This window comes from Periplaneta americana, chromosome 11, assembly GCF_040183065.1.
Source record: "Periplaneta americana isolate PAMFEO1 chromosome 11, P.americana_PAMFEO1_priV1, whole genome shotgun sequence".
Lineage (NCBI taxonomy): Eukaryota > Metazoa > Arthropoda > Insecta > Blattodea > Blattidae > Periplaneta > Periplaneta americana.
This window is the reverse complement of record NC_091127.1, coordinates 163,500,209-163,522,582: the sequence shown is the minus strand read 5'-3', so window position 1 is coordinate 163,522,582 and position 22,374 is coordinate 163,500,209. Positions and strand designations below refer to the sequence as shown.

The 22,374-nt window shown below is 35.3% G+C and overlaps 1 protein-coding gene across 3 annotated transcripts in view; it reads right to left on the bottom strand.

The window, feature by feature from the left end:
* per (period circadian regulator) overlaps positions 1 to 22,374 on the bottom strand; it is a 280,779-nt gene that overhangs the window by 182,927 nt on the left and 75,478 nt on the right. The window contains exon 1 of one of the 3 annotated variants that reach the window (XM_069840391.1): positions 21,770 to 21,844. The exons of the other annotated variants lie outside the window; for them this stretch is intronic. The gene's annotated coding sequence lies outside the window, so the exon portion shown is untranslated. Of the gene's footprint in view, positions 1 to 21,769; positions 21,845 to 22,374 lie in introns of those variants that run through there. 3 annotated transcript variants of the gene reach the window in all.

Genomic DNA, 22,374 nt, shown 5'->3' with positions numbered 1-22,374 from the left:
CGTTCGCTATTTTTGTTCTTTCGTTGCAGAGCTATCACACGAGGGATCTATTTGCCACACCGTTAAACATTATCATGTCGTAGCTCCTATGATAATAAATCAAACGCACTGTAATTCAGCAAATAATTGAGCGGCAAATAACGTCCTCGTGTGTTTTCTGCGAACGCCAACGAAAGAGCCAAAATGGCGGGAGATTATATTAAGTATTTATCCAGGCTCAGGAAATGCATAACATCTTCATCGCCGAATCACAAGACGCACACGTTTAAATGTAGCCGACCTGCAACGTGATTGGCTGCCGGAAATTAGAGCGACGGGACTACCGATACGTTAGTGTGGAAGGGGGGAGTTTCAAATGAAAGTCTCACCCAAAAGTGGGTCGTACCTTAAAAAAATTTGAAAACCACTGCTCTAATATACATAATGATTCTCGTTTTAATCACCGCTGCCTGTCTTAAGCTTTTGTACATATATTTTCTTCATAAAATTAAAAACAGGAGAGCTACAACCAGAGTTCCACACTTTACACTCACCTTGTATAAGTAATTGAGACATAGTTGCAGGTATTCGGCATAAAATAAACAATCTAACAGCAGTACTATATTTTTTTACTTGATTATTTAACGACGCTGTATCAACTATTACTGTGTTATTTAACGTCGATGGAATTGATGATAGCGAGATGGTATTTGGCAATATAGGGGCCTAGGATTCGCCACAGGTTACCTGGCTTTCGCCGTACGGTTGGGAAAACCTCGGAAAAAACCCAATCCAGGTAACCAGTCCAAGCGGAAATCGAACCCACGCCCGAGTGCCCGGATCAGCAGGCAAACGCACTACCGCACTACGGTAGCTAATACCGTATTAAATATACGAAAAATAACAAGGGAAGAAAGAAACGAAAAACTACTGTGAAAGGAACACGTTTCGCATTATTGCATTTGTTGCATATATTTCAATATTAAATGAACTCACACACGTGATTGGCGCTGTTAGCAAGTAGTGAGATAAGATTTCTGATGTTTGCAGGACTCTGGCCGAGTTTTATCTCCGATAAACGCTATGCAAATACTTCCTGCTCTGCCTTCCAACGAGATTACGTCAATTTTTCGGCGTAGTGCTTGTACATTTTTAACACCAAAATTTTTGTCTGAAAATGTTTCAGATTGAAGATAAATTATTGAAAACTAGATACAAAAATGATGAAAGAGAGATGGAACGGAGAAAAATTCTCTCCGGCGCCGGGATTTGAACCCGGGTTTTCAGCTCTACGTGCTGATGCTTTATCCACTAAGCCACGCCGGATACAATCCCGACGCCGTTTAGAATCGTCTCAGATTAAGCTCCATCTCTTGGGTTCCCTCTAGTGGCCGCCCTCTGCACTACGTCATAGATGTCTATGAACGCAGGACCGAAGTCCATACATGTGTTGAGGTGCACTCAGATGAGTGACTGATTGGCCGGGATCCGACGGTATGGGCGCCGTCTTAAATCACAAAGTGATTTATTACGCATATCATATATATTTTGATGTACCGGCGTGGCTTAGTGGATAAAGCATCAGCACGTAGAGCTGAAAACCCGGGTTCAAATCCCGGCGCCGGAGAGAATTTTTCTCCGTTCTATCTCTCTTTCATCATGTGATGACGCAGAATATCTGTATGGAAATATCATATGTACTTCGGTACATCAAAATATATAGATACAAAAATGCCTCTAAGTGCTATTTTTTTTTCTTAATTTGTTTTTCCTATAAAAGTTGTGCATTCCAAGGCCAAATAGTGCATGTGACGTGCCAATCACATCACACTTGCATAGTTATTCCTGCTCATTCTCTGTATGTTATAGGTACAACTGGATCTTGTCCAGTATCATTATAGGTCGCCCATGTGCCACAGACTGACGACCTCTAATTCATCTGAAGTTCTGCTCAAATTGAAATTGATCTCTTCCGCATCCATTATAAAGAGTTCGTCACACCTCAAGACGTAAATGAAAGGTGTCTTTGGATTAAGATCGTTGAAAACCACTGCCGCAAAGTGTGAATAAAATAAATTTTTCAAAGACAAGTTTATGTGGAAGCACATCCTTCAGTAGGTACAGTAGTTTCTTCTTAGCTAGTAACCCAGCCAATTCCTTTTTATCTTCCTCATCAGTAACAGTATATTCCTAGATAGATAAATTAGATTATCATGGAATTAAAGGTGTTCTACACCAATGGTTTTACTCATATCTCATAGATAGGAAACAAAAAGTCGAAACCAATACAACTATGAAAACTGCCTCGGCATGGGGAGCTATTAATAATGGAATTCCTCAAGGATCAATATTAGGTCCCCTACATTTTCTAGTGTTAATAAATGATCTTGCCCCCCTAATAAAAGATGTAGGTCATCCCATATTATTTGCAGATGACACAAGTATAGTAATTACAGCCAATAACTCCAACATATTCCAATCTTCAACAGAAGAGATTCTCTTCAAAATATGTGACTGGTTCTCAGTCAATAAATTGGTATTAAATTGTGACAAAACTAACATAATTCAATTTAAATTCTGTATAAATTCAACCTCGCAAATTTCTAGCGCAATAATTAACAATAGTTCCCCATCAGAAAAAAACAACAATCAAATTTCTTGGCTTAAAAATCGATAATGTGTTAAATTTGAAAAATCATATTAAAGAAATTACCCCCCCAAACTAAATTCAGCTTGTTTTGCTATTAGATCTATGCAAAAGATAGTAAATATCAATACCTTAAAAACAATATACTTTGCATACTTCCACTCGGTAATGAGTTTTGGAATAATATTCTGGGAAAATTCCACAGATATTAACAGTATATTCCTATTACAAAAAAAGAGCAATTAGAATAATAGTAGGTGCCGAATCTAGGGAATCGTGTAGGACAATTTAAAAAAACAACAAATTATGCCCATGACTTGTCAGTATATCTTTTCATTAATAATCTTCCTCTTACGTAATCGTGAAAACTTTGTAACTAATTCAACAGTTCATAGCATAAATACACGTCAAAAAATGACTTTCATACTCCATCGGCAAGGGAGTGCGTTATATGGCAGTAAAATTTTTTAATAGCCTCCCTATCGATATAAAAAATGAAACTCAAAACATAAAATTATATAGGGCCAAATTAAAGAAGTACCTAATTTCTCACGCCTTCTATTCTGTAGGTGAATTCATGACATTCAATAACGCTTCATGAAATTGATACTAAAACTTTGTGTTGTACTAGTAGACTATATTGTAAATATCGTCTCTATATATTTCATATAGACTGTGACTATAAATTAAGACTTTATAATAGTATTAAGTTTTTGGACTTGTTCCATATTCTAGCTGTAAGCAATGTATGAATACCATGGAATGTTAATAAATACAATACAATACAATACAATATAATACAGTTTCAGCAGTACCAGTTGCAGAAGACACAGCCCTGGAGTATGTATTGACTACACTCCAACTCTGGCTACTTGCAACAGGCATCTATAATGAAAACCGATCAAAATATCCCTCATTTCTCGTGAAAAACAAAAACTTAATAGACTACAGTGGACTTTATGTTGTCAGCAAACAGCTGGATACATTAAGATCAGTTGATCAGTTTCAGCATTATTATTTCTTCATTCGCTCTTTCCAACACAGCTTTATTTCTTATTCTGTTTGTCCATTTCACACGCTCCATTTTTCTGGCTAAGAAAAGTCCTTACTGAAGGATGGAATGAAAAGAATGATGAACGAAAAAAGAAAGTTAGTGGCAGAAGAAGATACCAGATCATAGACAACATTAAGATACACGACTCGTATGCGGAGACTAAAAGGAAGGCGGAAAATAGGGAAGTTTGGAGAAAGCATCAACTGTACTTTATCCATTAATTTTATTACACAGAAGATTACTGAAAATTTGTCTAACCAAAAATATGGATTACCCAACAAATTTAATTTATATAGATTTTATAAATATAGTTTACTAACTTACTACCACAGAAATCAAATAAAACATAAATCTAATCGACATAAATAACGTACTCGAAGACAAAAGTTTACTTTCCCATTGATTGAGCCTAAAGGTCATACAAGTGCAGCTCTTAAACATGGTGCTAGTTTCGGCCCAAGACTTTATAATAAACTTACAAACCATTTTCCAAATTTGAAATATTTTAAAATTGAAGCTTTTAAAAAATTTTTTTAAAATTATTCTTGATATAGGGGAGAGTCGGGTAGTATCGGACATCGGGTAGTATCGGACAGTGCGTTTTTTTCACCTAACACCATATGGTAGTACCTGAATGACATGGTTACGTTTCTCTGTGCGACATTACAGAAACGTAACCATGTCAATCAGGTACTATCATAGTGTGGTAGATGAAAGAAACTCACTGTCCAATATTACCCGATGTCCGATACTACCCGACTCTCCCCTATAATATTGGCAAATGTGTGTATTTTTTTACCTTTTATTTCTGTCGACTATATTCAGGTTTTTATTGAATATCACTGGCTTCTGTCTGATTGTCAATTTATATTAAATGTGTTTTTCTGTCTTTTTCTCTCTCTTCTCTCTCTCTTTTTGCTTTATGTGTCATTTATTGGTTTGAATAAGTTACTTACTGCATTTAGTAATCTGTGCTTATAAATTTTATGTTATATTATTGACTAAGACCACACCGTACACGAGCCTGGCTCTTACGGTAGTGGCTAGAAACATTTTTGTTTTTTATAAGTTTAATTTGTACTCACTAGCTAGCTAGCTAGTTAAATAAATAAAAATTAAATGCTGGATTTGCTTGGGCAAAAAACAATGAGTGAATCAGTTCAAGAAAATAAAACAAATTGTAATATTACTGGGTTGTTTCGAAAGGCATAAAACTTGTAATGAGAAAAGCTCATCAGCATTGTGACCATAATTATTTTATTTGTTTGTGCAACGAGGTTTCTAGTGAATCGTATCTCAGTTTCATGAGGTTTTTAGCTTTCAGTTAGTCCTACATTTGTATTGTACCAGTCCCCAGCTGCAAATCCAGTATCTATATTTAATGTTTTATTATCGATTTCTTGGGTCTTGCAGGATACGCTCACCTATTGGCTATTTGCTCTGATGGTGACAAGAAGAAAGGGATGAAGTTAAGGTTAATCCTATGAGAACAACTTCGAAGATAAACTGGGGATATCTCGACAACCTTTTAAAAGAAGGCAATCTTTATGTGGAAGTATAGTTTTGTATTAAAATCTCCTGTAGGTTTTGGGTTCTGCAGAAGGCTGGTAAGCTCTCCGCATAAAATGCTATTACTTGTAACTTATGTTGCCACTTCCCGTCGAATCTTGGCTAGAACACAGTTTCTTTAATATACTGTATATAAAATTATATTATATTGTACATTATAATATTCTTATTGAATTTGGTATTCTCAAGAAACTAGTTCGATTAATTAAAATGTGTCTTAGTGACAATTACAGCAGAGTTGGTATAGGCCAGTTTCTATCTGATGCTTTTCCAATTCACTGCGGGCTAAAGCAGGGAGATGCACTATCACCTTTACTTTTTAACTTCGCTCTAGAATATGCCATTAGGAAAGTTCAGGGTAACACAGAGGGTTTGGAATTGAACGGGTTACATCAACTTCTTGTCTGTGCGGATGACGTGAATATGTTAGGAGAAAATCCACAAATGATTAGGGAAAACGCGGAAATTCTACTTGAAGCAAGTAAAGCGATAGGGTTGGAAGTAAAACCCATTGGATATTTATCCTACGAAGAGGTGGAAAAATTCAAATATCTTAGAGCAACAGTAACAAAAATATAAATGACACTCGGGAGGAAATTAAACGCAGAATAAATATGCGAAATGCGTGTTATTATTCGGTTGAGAAGCTTTTGTCATATAGTCTGCTGTCAAAAAATCTTCAAGTTAGAATTTATAAAACAGTTATATTACCGGTTGTTCTTTATGGCTGTGAAACTTGGACTCTCACTTTGAGAGAGGAGCAGAGATTAAGGGTGTTTGAGAATAAGGTGCTTAGGAAAATATTTGGGGCTAAGAGGGATGAAGTTACAGGAAAATGGAGAAAGTTACACAACACAGAACTGCACGCATTGTATTCTTCCCCTGACATAATTAGGAACATTAAATCCAGACGTTTGAGATAGGCAGGTTATATAGTACGTATGGGCGAATCCAGAAATGCATTTAGAGTGTTAGTTGGAAGCCCGGAGGGAAAAAGACCTTTGGGAAGGCCGAGACGTAGATGGGAAGATAATATTAAAATGGATTTGAGTGAGGTGGGATATGATGGTAGAGACTGGATTAATCTTGCTCAGGATAGGGACCAATGGCGGGCTTATGTGAGGGCGGCAATGACCTCCGGGTTCCTTAAAAGCCAGTAAGTAAGTATATAAAATGTATTGATCGATCAGTGCATTTAGCGCTGTACAGACTATTTCTAAGATAAATACAAATAAAATGTGTGATATTGAATTGAGGGCAGCCTAGATTTAGCTCCTCAGTGAACAAAAAGCTGTTAATAAGTGATATCAGAACACTGTAAAACACATGTTCTTTCTTTGTCATGTTTAACCTCCTCATTTTTTTAATCTGATTATGCTTCAGTGCGGTACCTTTGATCCAACGCGAAATTCACAGGGCTAACTAATAAGCTTCGAGGTCAGAGGATGAAATCAAGTCGTAGCAGTGACGTATCTGTATGTCACGAAACGACATTCTTCCTACGAAGCTTTTACGACAATGATTCCCGAGCTATTCTTAAGTGGGACTTCGTTTCTGAACAGCGATCAATTTTCGTGTCAAAGGGTGTACAAGGATTGAAACTTTTCTTTTTATCACCATTGAGATTTTATAGATAGAATTATAATAATAGGCCCTAATTCAATTTAAAGATATGAAAATGAAAGTTTAACATCTATAAAAAAAAACATAAAAGTCTAAGAACTCTACATACAATATTAAAACCCAGAGAGATTTTTGCTTCTACACAATGCAAAATTTCTGTTACTCAAGAGATATATTTCAACTCCAAATTGACTACAGCATATAATGAAAGTATTTTAGTGGCCAAAAAAAACCGGACCAACCCTTGTAGCTGATTTCAGAGCCTTGTTCACTCCAGAGCACGATAGACTGGTAACTAAGACTTTCGTGGTTCGAATCCTGCCTGGGAAGGAAACTTTTTTTTTTTTGTTCCTTATTCAAATTTATTCTCAATACTTTTCGATTCCAGCGATATTTTACTACTCAACTTATTAGTCCCAGAACATGAATTTTACCAGCAATCGAAAAGTATTGGGAATAAATTTGAATAAGGAATAAAAAAAGTTTCCTTCCCAGACAGGATTCAAATAGGCTTAAGGACCTTACTAATAGACGGTAATTATACACAGTACTTAAAGTGTGTAAATGATATGTTGTTATTGAAGTGTTGTATCAGTGAAGAATTATGTTGTGTCAGTGAAGTGTGTTGTATCAGTGAAGAAGTATGTCGTGTCAGTGAAGTGTGCTGTGCAAGTGAAACGTGTTCCTGTCAGTGAAGCTTTATAGGTTATAGTGGCAGTGCATAGTATTTGAACAGTGAAATGTTTTTGAAGTGTTAGTGAAATCAGGATAGAATCAGTGAAATGTGTCGTAGTTCCAGTGCAGTGAGTGAGTTGACAGCGAAATGAGTGTAATGTTGAAAGGTACTTGTGCAGATATGAACATATACTCGTGGGTTTTAGTTCGATCTTAGTTTTAAGACACAAATTAGAATATTTCAAATGTTATTTTAAGTGATCGTTTAATTTAATTTAGTATATTCTCTGTTGTTGTTGTTATTATTATTATTATTATTAGTATTAATTATTAGTATTATCATTAATTGTATTTTTAATTAATAATTTTATTATTGTCATTATTGAGTGTAATTAGTTACCACTGCCACCGGGTATATATCCATTGCAGTGTGAATAAATACATACATACAAACCACGAAGGTCTTAGTTACCAGTCTATCGTGCTCTGGAGTGAACAAGGCTCTGAAATCAGGTACAAGGGTCGTTCCGGTTTTTTTGCCACTATTGTACATAAGCGCATAACAGCAATGTTACAATTGTGCCAGTTAGAAGTTGACTCATAACCACCTGTAATTATTACTAAGATGAGCTACTGATGTCGCTTGAGATTTACTTTCATATTGTTTTGTAGTGGGCGTGAGCATCAACCGCAGCCCTTCCTCGACTCTCTTGTGAAATTGCACTCTTCCACATTGTATTTTAGCAAGTTTAACATCAATAATTCTTTCGATGTTCTCGTGAACAGATATTAAGTCATCATTAAACTTGTGCTGCACATTTTATCATGCAAGGTGTTTTTATGATTACATCATACTGACACACGTTAGTAAAAAGGCGTGATTTATAGGTAGTAGTCACTGATGACTTCAACGGATTTGGGAAGGACTTCGCCAGTGATTTTGTCTTAGTAGATAAATTTTTTTTTTACTTTCTTGTGAATTAATTACGAATGTATATTACCAGTACCGAAGGGTCGGTATCATTATCAATCATACCGGTAGTCTATTTTAATATTAGGAAAAATAACTGAAATCAGGTATTCGGGACACAGACGTAGATGCAGAAAGAAGTAGCCCTATTGTGAAATAGCACAAAATTTAACAAGAATATTGTTAATAACAAACGGGACTATAAAAAAAAACAAAAAGTTAACTTTTGTCTTATTTTCAGCACACCACTACGGAAATAAATGACTAGAATGCCGGTCGTCAATACTGGAGACTGAAGTTCGAATTCCGGGGAGACGAAAATGTAAATTTCATATGAGGAGAAGCAGGCTTCTTCGAGAAACAGCCGTCATTTCACTCCTTTATAATTCACAATCTTCCCATTATAAATATAGAACAAAATGAGAAACTATTGTAACGTATCATGTTTACAAACCTTGTCTTAAGGCCTCCCCAACCAGACGCGATACGGAATGCGTTACGATAGCGTTACGATTTTGCGATAAATGTTTTCATTGCGTTCAGTGATTGTGTTCACACACACGCGATTATCGCAATATGCGTTATTATCGCAGCAAGTAGAACGCGACGATTTTGCGTTCTATTCTCCCGGAGATGTAGATCGCGAGAACGCCACGCGTTTATTTTGATGCTGGGTTGAAGTGTGTCATTTATGGATTCATCTTCAAAGGAAGAGAAACTTCTCTGTCTTGGATGAGAATCGTCGCAGGCAAAGCAGGTGCAGGTAAGTCCATGGTAGTCATGTATGGTTAAGATAAACGATATAAAAAGGTATAAAATGATGATTTAGCTTTTCTTTGCCAAGAACGTGAAATAAATAACAAGTACGCCTACCCGATTATAAACTTTATTTTTTTTTTAATTTGCTCTTTTTGTTGCAGGAGGTTGTGGATTCACGAGTTAAATGCCACAAGGGAAGAAAAAGATTAATTTTATACCTTAGTTCAACAACTAACCTTAGCACTCTGCTAACCTTGAAGAGCCTACTAGTAAAGAATTTCAATGTTTGGAGTACCCATAAAATAACGGATTTTAATGTGAAGTAAATTCAGTAGTAATTTATTCTAAACTTACCTACGTCTAATGATTTAATTACATAAGTATATCTAGAGTGTGGTAAGATATTGAAAGTAATAAAACTCCGACAAACAAATTACATAACTTTTTGTTTCCACATACTTTATTAATTTTATATTTCTGCACAATTATTTATAATATTGTACAAGCATTTTGAAATTTGCACAAATATATATTTTTTTCATTTGTGCATTTTTGCGACAGTTATTTATTTTCTACCTTAAACCCCGCGTCAGTCTGCAAGCCAGTATGACATCAAATTATAAATAAATAATTGCACTTATTGTTTACATCTAACTTTGCAGCTATCTCCTTCCATTTCTTCTCCTTTTCCATACCACGGATTTTCCTTTACGAACTCAATAAAAAATTCCACGTTCGTTTACAAGTAATCCGAAATCGAAATCTGTGAGCACAAGTGATATACACCTGTTGAAGGTAACTGGTCTTTACGCTGTGGCTGGAAAACTAAAATCCGCATATGTGGTCACCCATTACGATATTCTGATTGACTGGGGACGTTAGAATATCGTATATAGCGGACGCGCCAGTTTGGGCACCTCTTCGCGATAGCACAGTCTATTATATACAGTCGCGAAGCTCAATATGTAGTAAAAATGCAAACATGGGTAGTTGCCCACCACTAGGATCGCTACTATCGCCTCATCATCGCAGATCTCTCTCCTAGCAGCCGACAAAATATGTTACACTTTCGTTGTCGTGTTCTTTTGGAAAAATTAACACCTTCCTTCCATTATTGAAATATTAAATGCATAAAGTTAATTTATTATTTTAATGAAGTATATTAAATTCCACCATAAACTCTAAGATACCTGCAAGAAATAAGTTAATATAATTTTTGTTTGTGCAAAACGAACTGAAATTTACTATAATAGCTTCACTCATTCAAGATTATAGCGATAATTAACTATGAAACCAATAAATATTAATTTGCATTTCTCTTTACAACAATAATAATGGAAATATGAATTAATGGAGTAACTTACGTGTACCGGTACTTGTAGTGTAGGCTTACGTAGTTAACAAAGTGGGATGAGGTTAAGCAATAATAATCACACCAGAATTGGAAATAAAACGTGATCAATAAATTTTATTGTAACAGACTTTTTCTACGTTTCTAGTAAAGTAACAAATAAAAATAACAACAAAATTAACAGCTATAATTAAAAACATATCCTTTGAAGAAAAAAGTAGGCCTAAGCAATAATAATCCCACCAGAATTGAAAATAAAACGTGATCAATAAATTTCATTAAAACAAACTTAATTTTTCTACGTCTTTAGTAAAATAACACATAAAAATAATAACAAAATTAATAGCTACAATTAAAAATATATTCTCTGAAAAAAAAGTAGACCTAACCTTTATTTCTCTGGAAATTTAGCAGCTCAAGTGACAGAACCTTAACAGGTATCTAATGTCCTTTCGGTTAGACTGAAACATTTCATTGTGAAATTTAAGGATATAATGTATTCTAACAGTCACAAAGAACTTCAAATTAAGAGTTTTGTTTCTGCACAGCATTCTTGTGGAAACCCAGGAACCTTTCTCTATCTTTCGGAAATCGGAAAAAGGATAACTCTGGCCTCTTTCTCTTACTGTTGCTACAATTTATAGCACTGCAAACGTCTCCACCTTGTCCCATATTATTATTCCAATTATTATATTTTAGCCATTAACATTTTCATTATAACCAATAACGAACATTTCACAAGCATCAATGTGAAATACGCAACGAGCTAGCACTCGATAGAAATACGACACAGTCCAAAGTCGACCATGGACAGTCTATTGTTTCTAGTTGCTAACCGCTTGGAGCGCTTTATCACGAGATTTGCAAAAAAACACCTCAAGCTTCGCGACTGTATATAGTAGACTGTGGTGATAGTGCGATATTGCGTTATCGCGTCTGTTTGGGGAGGCCTTTATCCTTTAGCTGACATCTCGACGGATAGACAGGATTTTGATCGTGTGAGATCTGTAATAAATTAACATAGTGGGGAAATTTGCTCCTAGTATTTGATATCCCATGTAGGCCTAACTCTCATTGTACGGTTTCTCCATTTGTTCATGCTATTATCTCATCGTTTACAAGTTAATTCTGAAGTGTGAGTAAAATATCAAGTAAAGGACTACACTTGCATATTCTCAAGTAACTAATTAAACAGAAAACTTAGTCACTAAATGTGAATACAGAGGCTTCCTGTCGTTCAAAATTAATGATTTACTGTTCAGTTGTTAAATTCTTTAACTATACAACTACAATATTAATGTCCCACGCCGTAGCGTCGTGGTCTGCAGTGGTTCCCAACCTTTTTAGTGTCACGGACCTCTTAAAGTTCCTACTTCAAGTCGGCGGACCCTCAAAAATATTTTGCATAATTTTGGCCCATAAATATATTCTACTCTACATATTTTCATAATGTAGTGAATTAAGTAAACTTAATGAATTGGTAGCGATATTAGATTTTAGTTTTAGCTTACGAATACAATTTCAACCTGAAAACATATAAATACAAAAATATCACGTTTTCCTGAGAAAAATGAAATTAGTTTCTTAGGCTTGCTTTAAGGTTGTTATTGGAATGGTTGATATTGCTTGTAGCTGGCAGTTTTGACAAATCTAGTTCAATATTGTAGATAGGCCCACTCTTAAATCGAACGTTTTGCTCAACATTAAATTTACATCTATAACAATTCTTCATGGAGACCAACAGAAAATGTACACTGGACAGAAGTATGTTGATGCAAATGACATTTAAGTGTTGTGTTGCAGACCGGAAAACATGGGGATAATGAAGATAAGATTGCAGCAAGATCGTTGTGGGAAACACGATTTTTAAGCTCGAGTCAGAAGGTAATAACCAGAGACCGGAACTTTCGCAGAATGCCTTTTTATATTTGTTAAATCTATCTTCATTTTGAAAGTAAATCTTTACGAATTATACCTTTGTGATTGAAACGTCACAGTTTTATGTTGCCCTTTTCTGTCTTTTTAAATATAAATGCCTAATTTACAAAATAAATGCTCTTTATGCCTCTATTTGATTATTTATCTACTATTTATTAATTTATTATTAAAAATTGCCTACAGGTATATTTTAATTTATTTCTATAACCGCTACAATGAAAGTGACTTCACCGAATGTATATTATTGTCTTTCAGTCAGTTCATATTCTCTTTGCAACAATGAGTGCTGCCGTGCAAAAATGTATAACAGTAAGCGTTTTAATTATCGCTTGTGTTTATTTGATAAGGCAACAATGAGTGCGGGTCTAACGTTATGTTTAACGGTTATTTTTCTTTCAGTTTTCATTGCGACGTTGTTGTAACTATAGTCCCGTCGCTCTAATTTCCGGCAGCCAATCGCGTTGCAGGTCGCCTACATTTAAACGTGTGCGTCTTATGATTCGCTGATTCATTTCTTAAGGCTCGATAAATACTTAATTATATTAAGTGTTCGCGTAGGCTTCCGCGGCTGGTGTAAATGGTGTGTGGATAAGCTTCAGGGCTTCTACCGCGTTGTCTTGGTGTCTTCAGAGCAGTTGTTGGATAAGGAAATAGTCTGCCAGCTATTATAAATATAGTATACTATATATATAATATATATATATATATATATATATATATATATATATATATAATATCTGGCAGACTATTTCCTTATCCAACAACTGCTCTGAAGATGGCCACAACACAGCGGTCGAAACGTCAGCCAATAACACCAAGACAACGCGGTAGAAGCCCTGAAGCTTATCCACACACCACTTAATATAATTGCCCGCCATTTTAGCTCTTTTTTTGGCGTTCGCAGAAAACACACGAACACGTTATTTGCCGCTCAATTATTTGCTGAATTACATTGCGTTTGATTTATTATCATAAGAGCTACGATATGATAATGTTTAACGGTGCGGCAAATAGATTCCTCGTATGGTAGCTCGGCAATGCGAGAACAAAAATGGCGAATGATACTACCTACCTAGACTTCATAGAGTCTTTACTTTCTAAGACGTAAGCAAAGAGGAGGAGTCACGCCGGGAATAACAGCGTCGGGACTGTAGCTAAATATTTCATATCGCAACATATCAGTACAACCAAACACAAAAATGCACTTTCCAAGAAGATTTCTTTGCTTCCAACAGTAATTGCAACATCGAGTCGAAAATCTCAATTTCCATTCGACTTATGTAAAGCTTTTCTTGCTGCAGAAATCTCTCTGTGGAAAGTGAAATGTTTTGGGTCTAGTGAAAGGTTTTTGTAATTGCCTTTTATTGCGTATTTTAGCTATTTATAATGCCTTTTTGCCTGCCTATTTTAGCTATTTATGATGCCTTTTTGCCTGCCTATTTTAATGATTCATAATGCCTAAACTTCCGGTCTCTGGTAATAACTCCTCTTCTATGACGGACGAACTATTTTTTGCCATACAGAAGGGTTTTCATCCAATTGTTTTTTTTTTCAATTGCAGGAAGGAAAATATTCCCTTAATTTTAATGTTAATAAATCAAGATGCTCTTCATACTCCCAACGATATCGGAGAAGAGTTCATCACCATTTGTTGCTAGGAAGTTAAGGTGGGAAATTAATCGAATTCTCGATTGACAACATAGCTAGACCAAAAGTGTAATTTCTTTGTCATTGCGTCAATCTTATCCTGAACGAACACCTAAAGCTGGACCGTGAAAACTGAATTCAAAGGATTTAAAAATCTAAAGTAACGGATAAGTAGGCTAGACTTGCAAGCAAAGAGATGTCCCTCAGGTGATTCATTCCTGGTAAACTCTGTATGTCACAAGTTTGACACAACCAAACAAATATCAGAGAACTCGAAGTTTAATTGAAATGCCATTTGAAAAATGTATCTTGTTCCTGGACCCCTTTGGAATTACTCGCGGACACACACTGGCTCGAGTCTTTATGCGAAAGGAATTTTCTCATGAAATTTCAGCCAGTGTATGGAATTAGTGCGTACCCAGCATCGTGATGAACAGGTAGCGAAATCCGTTCATGAAAATCAGCTGTAACGGCTGGGAAGAATCATCATGCTAACCAAATTATACCACCATTTTATTTGGGTGTTGTCTTATTGGGACGTCCGACATCGCATCAAGGGATCTCGTCACTGTGTGTGTCTATTTTACAAGGCTAAAAATGTCTCAAAGAAGGTAAGAGGCTCAATCCTGAAAGTAATGAAATGTTTTCATAGAATGGACTATAAAATAATTTATGTTTCAAGAGTTCAAAAGTTATTCGTACTAGCAGTGGCACCAACTTTTTAAAAACATTAGGTGGACTCAAACGCTTGATTATAATTTCCCAAAAGAATCTCATAAACCCTCCCTTTAATGATATTATTTTTCATAATATTGATGTGACTACGGACAGTAAAGGCCTATGCAATATACTGTAGAATGCTAAAAACAACAGAATTCAGATCTGAGTTCGATTTTGTAATGTCTGTAGTTAGTATAAGGTCCAGGGGCTATGCTCCATTTACTTGTAGGCAACATCCTTTTGGATTTTATGTGAATACCAATTTGTTCCTTCATACTAGTAACTGTATACAAAAAAATCTCCACATTACCTTGTGCGTAGCTGTTGTGCACAATTATCCATTTTTAGTAATTAAATAGAACGTTACAATTATATAAACATTTTAACCTGGGGACTTGAATTCTTTCTAACTATAAATTCTGCAGTGCCTGGGAAAAGAGACATAAGTATTTCTCCCATTACAATAATTTATACAGAAAAAAATCAAATCGACATAAACCAGTGTAAGTTGTCAATAAATTATCAAAAAAGGTTTGTGGAAACTGACTTATGTCACTTTTCCCAGGCACTGCAGAATTGATAATACGGAAATGGACTCACTATTACGTAGCACGGAGTGATGCAAATGTGTTTCTCCCTATAAAATCGTCACAAACATCCTCTAAATCTAACTTTTCAGCACCATCCTTATGTGACACTAGGAGAGCTGAATAAAGTGCACATCAATATTGCATCCTGACTTATTGAAATGTTACTTATTATAATTTACTGATTTCTTTAATCAACCATCGCATATCATGTTCTTGTTTAGTCAACTGTCCGAAGACAGGTTTGTGCCTCATAAATGACACCAGTAAGGCATCACTCATGAGGTGACTAAGCCAGGAAAGAATGGACAAGGAAATGATGATAATGATGATGATGATGATAAATTGATAATACGACAAATAGCCTATATGGAAGTAAACCTAGAAAATTATTAAATGAAGAGTCCACTGCAAGAACGATGGATGTCATTTGCAATACATTTTGCAGGAGAAGCAATTGAAAGTTTGAAATGTTTGGCGCTCAAAGCTTAACTGTGATTTTCCGATCATTACTGACAATGACTATCAGTGTTAATGCCATATAACTCTGTATGTACATTCTATATGTCTTAAGCTATGCATTGACAGTCTTGGTTCATTTTCGACAAGAAAGTGACATCCATCATTCTTGCAGTGGACTCTTCATATACGATCATCTGCATCACCACAAAAATTAAAAAAATATAAACATGATTTGAACGTTTAAAATATGTGATTGTCAACTTTTGACACTAGGGAAAAATAAGTACATAGAAGCATTAAATACTGTGTGTGATAATATCGAGAAAAATTAAATAATACAAAAGTACAGCGAAGATTTAAGGCCCAATTTGATATCTCATTTATTTCAATTCTGTATACATAAGACATGAGCACATCGATTTGAGTCTATATGAAGAGTCCACTGCAAGAATGATGGATGTCATTTGGAATACATTTTGCAGGAGAAGCAATTGAAAGTTTGAAATGCTTAGCGCTCAAAGCTTAACTGTGATTTTCCGATCATTACTGGACAATGACATCAGTGTTAATGCCATATAACTCTGTATGTACATTTTATATGTCTTAAGCTATGCATTGACAGTCTTGGTTCATTTTCGACAAGAAAGTGACATCCATCATTCTTGCAGTGGACTCTTCAAATGTAATTATTGAGAATAGAGAGATGAATTATTGGGTGAGCAGAGGCCCCACGAGCCCATATAAGTTGGCGCCACTGCATACTAGTCGCGACGTTGTCATTCCCGGCGTGACTCCTCCTCTTTGCTTACGTCTTAGGAAGTGAAGACTCGCCATTTTTGTTCTTTCGTTGCCGAGCTACCATACGAGGAATCTATTTGCCACACCGTTAAATATTATTATGTCGTAGCTCCTATGATAATAAATCAAACGTACTCTAATTCAGAAAATAATTGAACGGCAAATAACATCTTCGTGTGCTTTCTGCGAACGCCAACGAAAGAGCCAAAATGGCGGGCGATAATATTAAGTATTTATCGAGCCTTAAGAAATGAATAACATGTTCACCAGCGAATCACAAGACGCACACGTTTAAACGTAGCCGACCTGCAACGCGATTGGCTGCCGGAAATTAGAGTGACGGGACTATAGCTTATTTTGAGTCTTCCAATATTCTCTGTAGATTACAAATTGATGTAGCTTCAATGGAATATGCTTTAGTTTCTCCTCTAATAATACTGTGTGCCAGTTCATTACAATTTTGAATTTTATAAATGTATAACATTCCTAATTTCAAACATGTAAACTTATCCCCGCTCCGGAATATAACAACTTTACATCTGACCAGCTATTTGAAATGAAAGAAGATTGAGCGGGAAAGGAAAAAGGGATTGGCAGAGGAGATACGGAGAGAGGAGATTTATTTCTTCATCGTTTCCAATTAAAATTCAATATGAAATCATTCCAAAATAGTCGCTATGTCAGAATGTATTGTGTAGAAAAATAATTCTCAAGACATTTAGACTGCAACTCTAGAATAGTAAATAAGAGAAATACACGAAGTGGATATCTACAGTTGAATATGAGCAGTTGGAAAGACGTTTCATAACATGAATCTTTGTTTTGATTTAACAATACAAATTACAAAAGACTTTGAAAAAGCTACTGTTTGAACGTAAACATAGCTTATATAATAACCACAACGAGAAAGTTCCTTTCTTCAGCTTCCACTTTTCTCGTTACGTGAAACTTACAGAAGTTTAAGAATCTCTAATCGAGTAAATATTTCGAACGAAAATAAAAAGCTTTCCACGGTACCTATTCGCTTTCAGTCTGTTCGCTTGTTTATAAATCCATATTAAGTATTAAAATTGTACCTATTGGAAAACAAAAATTGTGTGTCCATTCACTCTGATAGTCTTCATACAAAAAATACATTATCTTCATCATGCCCGCTCGTCTAACAATCAGTCCACATCACATTGAGATACATGTTGCAAGTATCGCTATCGCGATACTAATCGCAACGTGTCTCAGCACGCCTCTGATCAGTGTATCAGTATCACCTGGAAGCGTCGCATGTATCGCTTTCGAGAAACTGCGATAGCGGGTATGTACCACAGATACATTTACTGGTTTCAGCGTATATGAAGAGTACAGGGGAAAAAGGGGGGATGTCCACTTTTAAACAATTCTCAGGAAACCAATTTTAAAATGTGAAACTCTATCATTCCGAATATAATACTGAGAATTTAACCAGCAGTTATTCTGTGACTAAGAACTTTCTTTCTCTGTTCTAAGTGTAGAATGAATTCACTTCATATGAAGTATATAAGGGAATGGAAATCTGAATTTTGCCTGAAAGTGGTTCAATGTGATTATATCCCGTAGCATGTTACCAAAGTTTCATTTCAAATTGTGAACAATGTCTGCAGATCGAGAGCTTTGAGAAGAGTTCCTGAATATGTATCTATCAGTTATATCCGTATTTGTGGAATTTGAAGTCAAAAGATTACTGAAATTAACAACTTAGAACAATGACAATAACAAGTTTGGTTGACAAGTGCGGATTGTAGTTTGTTTACGAAAAAGAAAAAAACAGTTTTTTCCGTTGTGCTTTCCGTCGAGAATTCAAAATATTGTAACATCATTGAATAATGGGGCATCTTCTGATGTAGTGTAGGCCTATACTATATACCAGCCTTGGCGAAAATGCGACTCGCGAGCACATTGTGGCTAGCAATGATAGCTATGCATTTCTCTTGCTTCCTACCTCCTCCAACCCCCAGCCTCTCACTCACTGAAGTCAAACTCCGTTCCATTTGTATTTGTCTCTGATCTGCGAGTGGCGTATCGTCGTAATGTCTCTCTCGAATACATGTACCTCTACAAAAACGAAAGTTCCAAGTAGGATGGGAGGACGCATTTTTTTGCTGTCAATATGATGAGAATATTAAATGTATGATTTGTTCACAAGTATTACGAGGAAAACGGTTGTATAACATAAAACGGCATTATACATGTCACTCATGAAACATTAAAAGGTTAAGTATTATTATTATTATTATTATTATTATTATTATTATTATTATTATTATTATTATTATTGTTACTATTATATGCGATGATTGTCCAAGTTCGACAGGTAGCATCGTTGCATTTGTGAATCCGACGCTGACAGCTGAGCCATCCTCCCTCAGTCAGGTCCCAACCTCAGACGAGTCCCTGTTAAGCCCCAGGGTCCGGAGCTTCAAGTATTTCCTGTATTGGCATCACAAACCCGTACTACAGTACTTCCAAGACTTAAGTTGAGTCTACTTTTAACTATTGCAGGTAACAGATGAAGTGAGGAGAAGGTGGAGTGTGTTGGTGGAATTATCGAGGGAAATGGGGGTACCCGCGTAAAAATCCTCTGCAACGTCTGTTTTGTCCACTACAAGTTCCATCACGACCTCGCTGGGAATCGAACCCGGGCCGCCTGACTGGAAGACCAGCAAGCTATCGATTAAGCCACAGACGGGATTCTAAGAATTACTCAAAATGTTGCTTAAAGAGGTTATAGGCCTATTCTAGATCAGTGTTCCCAAACTTTTTTGAAAGCGCGAACTTTCGAGTGATAGTTTTCCTTGGGACCTAAAAATGAAACATAAATACTGGATAAATAGAGCAACAGGAAAGATTGATTTACACTTGTTTATTGTAGAGTTAAAACTAAAAAAGTATTAAAAATATTTATGGTAGTAAATTCTGAAAAGGAGCAGATAAATAAGATTTAAAGTCTTAATGGGTATTACGATTGGTTTAAACATGCACTAAAACCAGACGTAAGTGCAAGTTTGAACGAATAAATTATTGAGGTTTGCGATAAATAAATTAGTTTAGGAAACTCTATATTTATTAGGTACTAGCCGTACCCGTGCGCTCCGCTGGACCTGTTAGAAATAAATATAAAGAAAGTAATTACATAATTAAAATAGGACGTTTGATCCAGGGAACATTCGTGTTTGAGGCTCAATGGTTTAATATGTTACTTAATTTAAATTGTATTTAAATAATTAAAATGCGGTCATTTTGGTCCAATTTGGTGCAATGACAATTGAAGAGCTCGCGGGAAAAACGATGAATGTCACAGTTTTGTTAAGGTTGATGTCATTATCTAATTCAATGGTTCACTACGAAATTTAATGTTGTTCTTATGAAAAATGGTACAAAGGAGAATTATCACCACGAATACAGTAATCCTTTCCTTTATTTTCTATAGAAACAGCACTACACGTTGCAGTTTTAGACTCAATTAGATCATTATCTAATCCTTAAGAGAAATGTGACATTCATCGTTTTTCCCGCGAACTCTTCAATTCCTTTAACATGTTTCTCAATGTTATTACATGCAACCATAGTTTAATGAAGATTAACATATCATTTAGTTTTAATGTGTATACTTTATTTTTATTTTATTAGGTTATTTTACGACGCTTTATGAATATCTTAGGTTATTTAGCGTCTGAATGAGATGAAGGTGATAATGCCGGTGAAATGAGTCCGGGGTCCAGCACCGAAAGTTACCCAGCATTTGCTCATATTGGGTTGAGGAAAAACCCCGGAAAAAACCTCAACCAAGTAACTTTCCCCAACCGGGAATCGAACCCGGGCCACCTGGTTTCGAGGCCAGACGCGCTAACCGTTACTCCAAAGGTGTGGACAATGTATACTTTATATTACTTGCTATATGTTTCAGAAGTTACTGTAATAACATTATAGCATTATGTCCATCTAGAGAAACTACACTTTCCAATGGTGAAATAATAATTTAACAATTAATTAGCTTCCGATATTACTTAATACAAACACAGAAACATTCTCTTAGGCTATGTTTAATAGCTTTCGATTGTTGTTATCCAAGGCCCCTTATAGACGAAGTCATTTGTTTTTATTTCAGTACGCCTTAGATGGCGTTGTTATTGTGATTTTAAAACTCATTTATCTAATTAAATATCAGTCCTATCAAAATTTTGTATAGAATAAACCTTATCGGACATTATTTTTAAAGAAACGTTAGTTATGTAGTATTTTTCAGAGATATTTCGATTTATTTCAAATTTATTTTTATTCAAATTTTATTTATTTCAAATATACAGAATAAAGAAATATAATTTAATTCAGGCCCCCTTACAACCCCTGTTTTAAATAAAGTATTTTGAATGCCATATAGCCTAAAATCTAAGCTACAACGAACTTAATTTATATTCCAATTTTCATATAAATCGGTTCAGCCATTATCGCGTGAAAAAGTAACAAACATCCAGACAGACACACATACAAACAAAAATTTAAAAAAAAAAAAGCGATTTTCGGTTTCAGGATGGTTAATTATACATGTGAACACCAATTATTTTTTGAAAATCGAAAATTACCAGAAACATTTTGGCTACAGATTTATTATTAGTATAGATAACTGCTTTTGTATATTGATCTTTTTGTTAAATTATTAAGTTTTGTACTTTTGTGAACTAATATCAATAAATCTATCACTATCACTTTTCCTTACAGCTCCCATTACCGTACCGGCACTTAACCCCATTTTAAAAAATACAAATTCCTGTAAAATCTGAAACGATAATTTTACTCAAAACCAGTCGATACCACCCAAGGACCGACAAAAATACAAGTATGTGTTACAACAATAAGACGACGTAAAAATCATTTCTATACTTCAAACTATCACCGTCATGGCGCTGCAGAAATAGTTCAACACAAAACGAAAGTGATGCTTGTACTTGATGTAACTGACCTTTATTTATTATATCCTCTCTTGACTTATACTGATGCGGTGTCTTCAATGTAACCAGAGTTCGTTCCTCTCCAATTCTCTCCATTTACTTTTACGTTAAAAATGTAAACACTAGACAACTTGTTAAGTTCTCGTTGTAGACGTCTTTCCTTCACACACGTCAGGACAAGAAACATCCAGAGTGTCTCGTCGATGTTCAACCATATCGATCCAAGGACTAATTGGCTTAATTACGTAGCAACATGGAAAATTTCTATCCTTTACTAGCAAGAAGGGTTTCCTGGTCAGATGTTTATATGCGGAGACGTACAAATCGCACTCTCAGTAAAATACTGTAGTACGTATGCCGAAAATCACATATTACTTTAGTAAAAATATTTCCAACGCTGTTTTACTGGTTGGAGGTATAAATTCTAATAATAAAATAGTACATTATCAAAGGCTTGGTACCTATTTATTAAAATATTTTTACAACACTATTTTAAAGTGAGGATCACGTAAGAGTAGTTCCTAAAAGGCTAATTTGGCCGTCTCTTCAGTGTTGCCAACTAATATTAGATATCACCAAAAGAGGGCATTATCACATCTCATCTTTATGTTGGGGA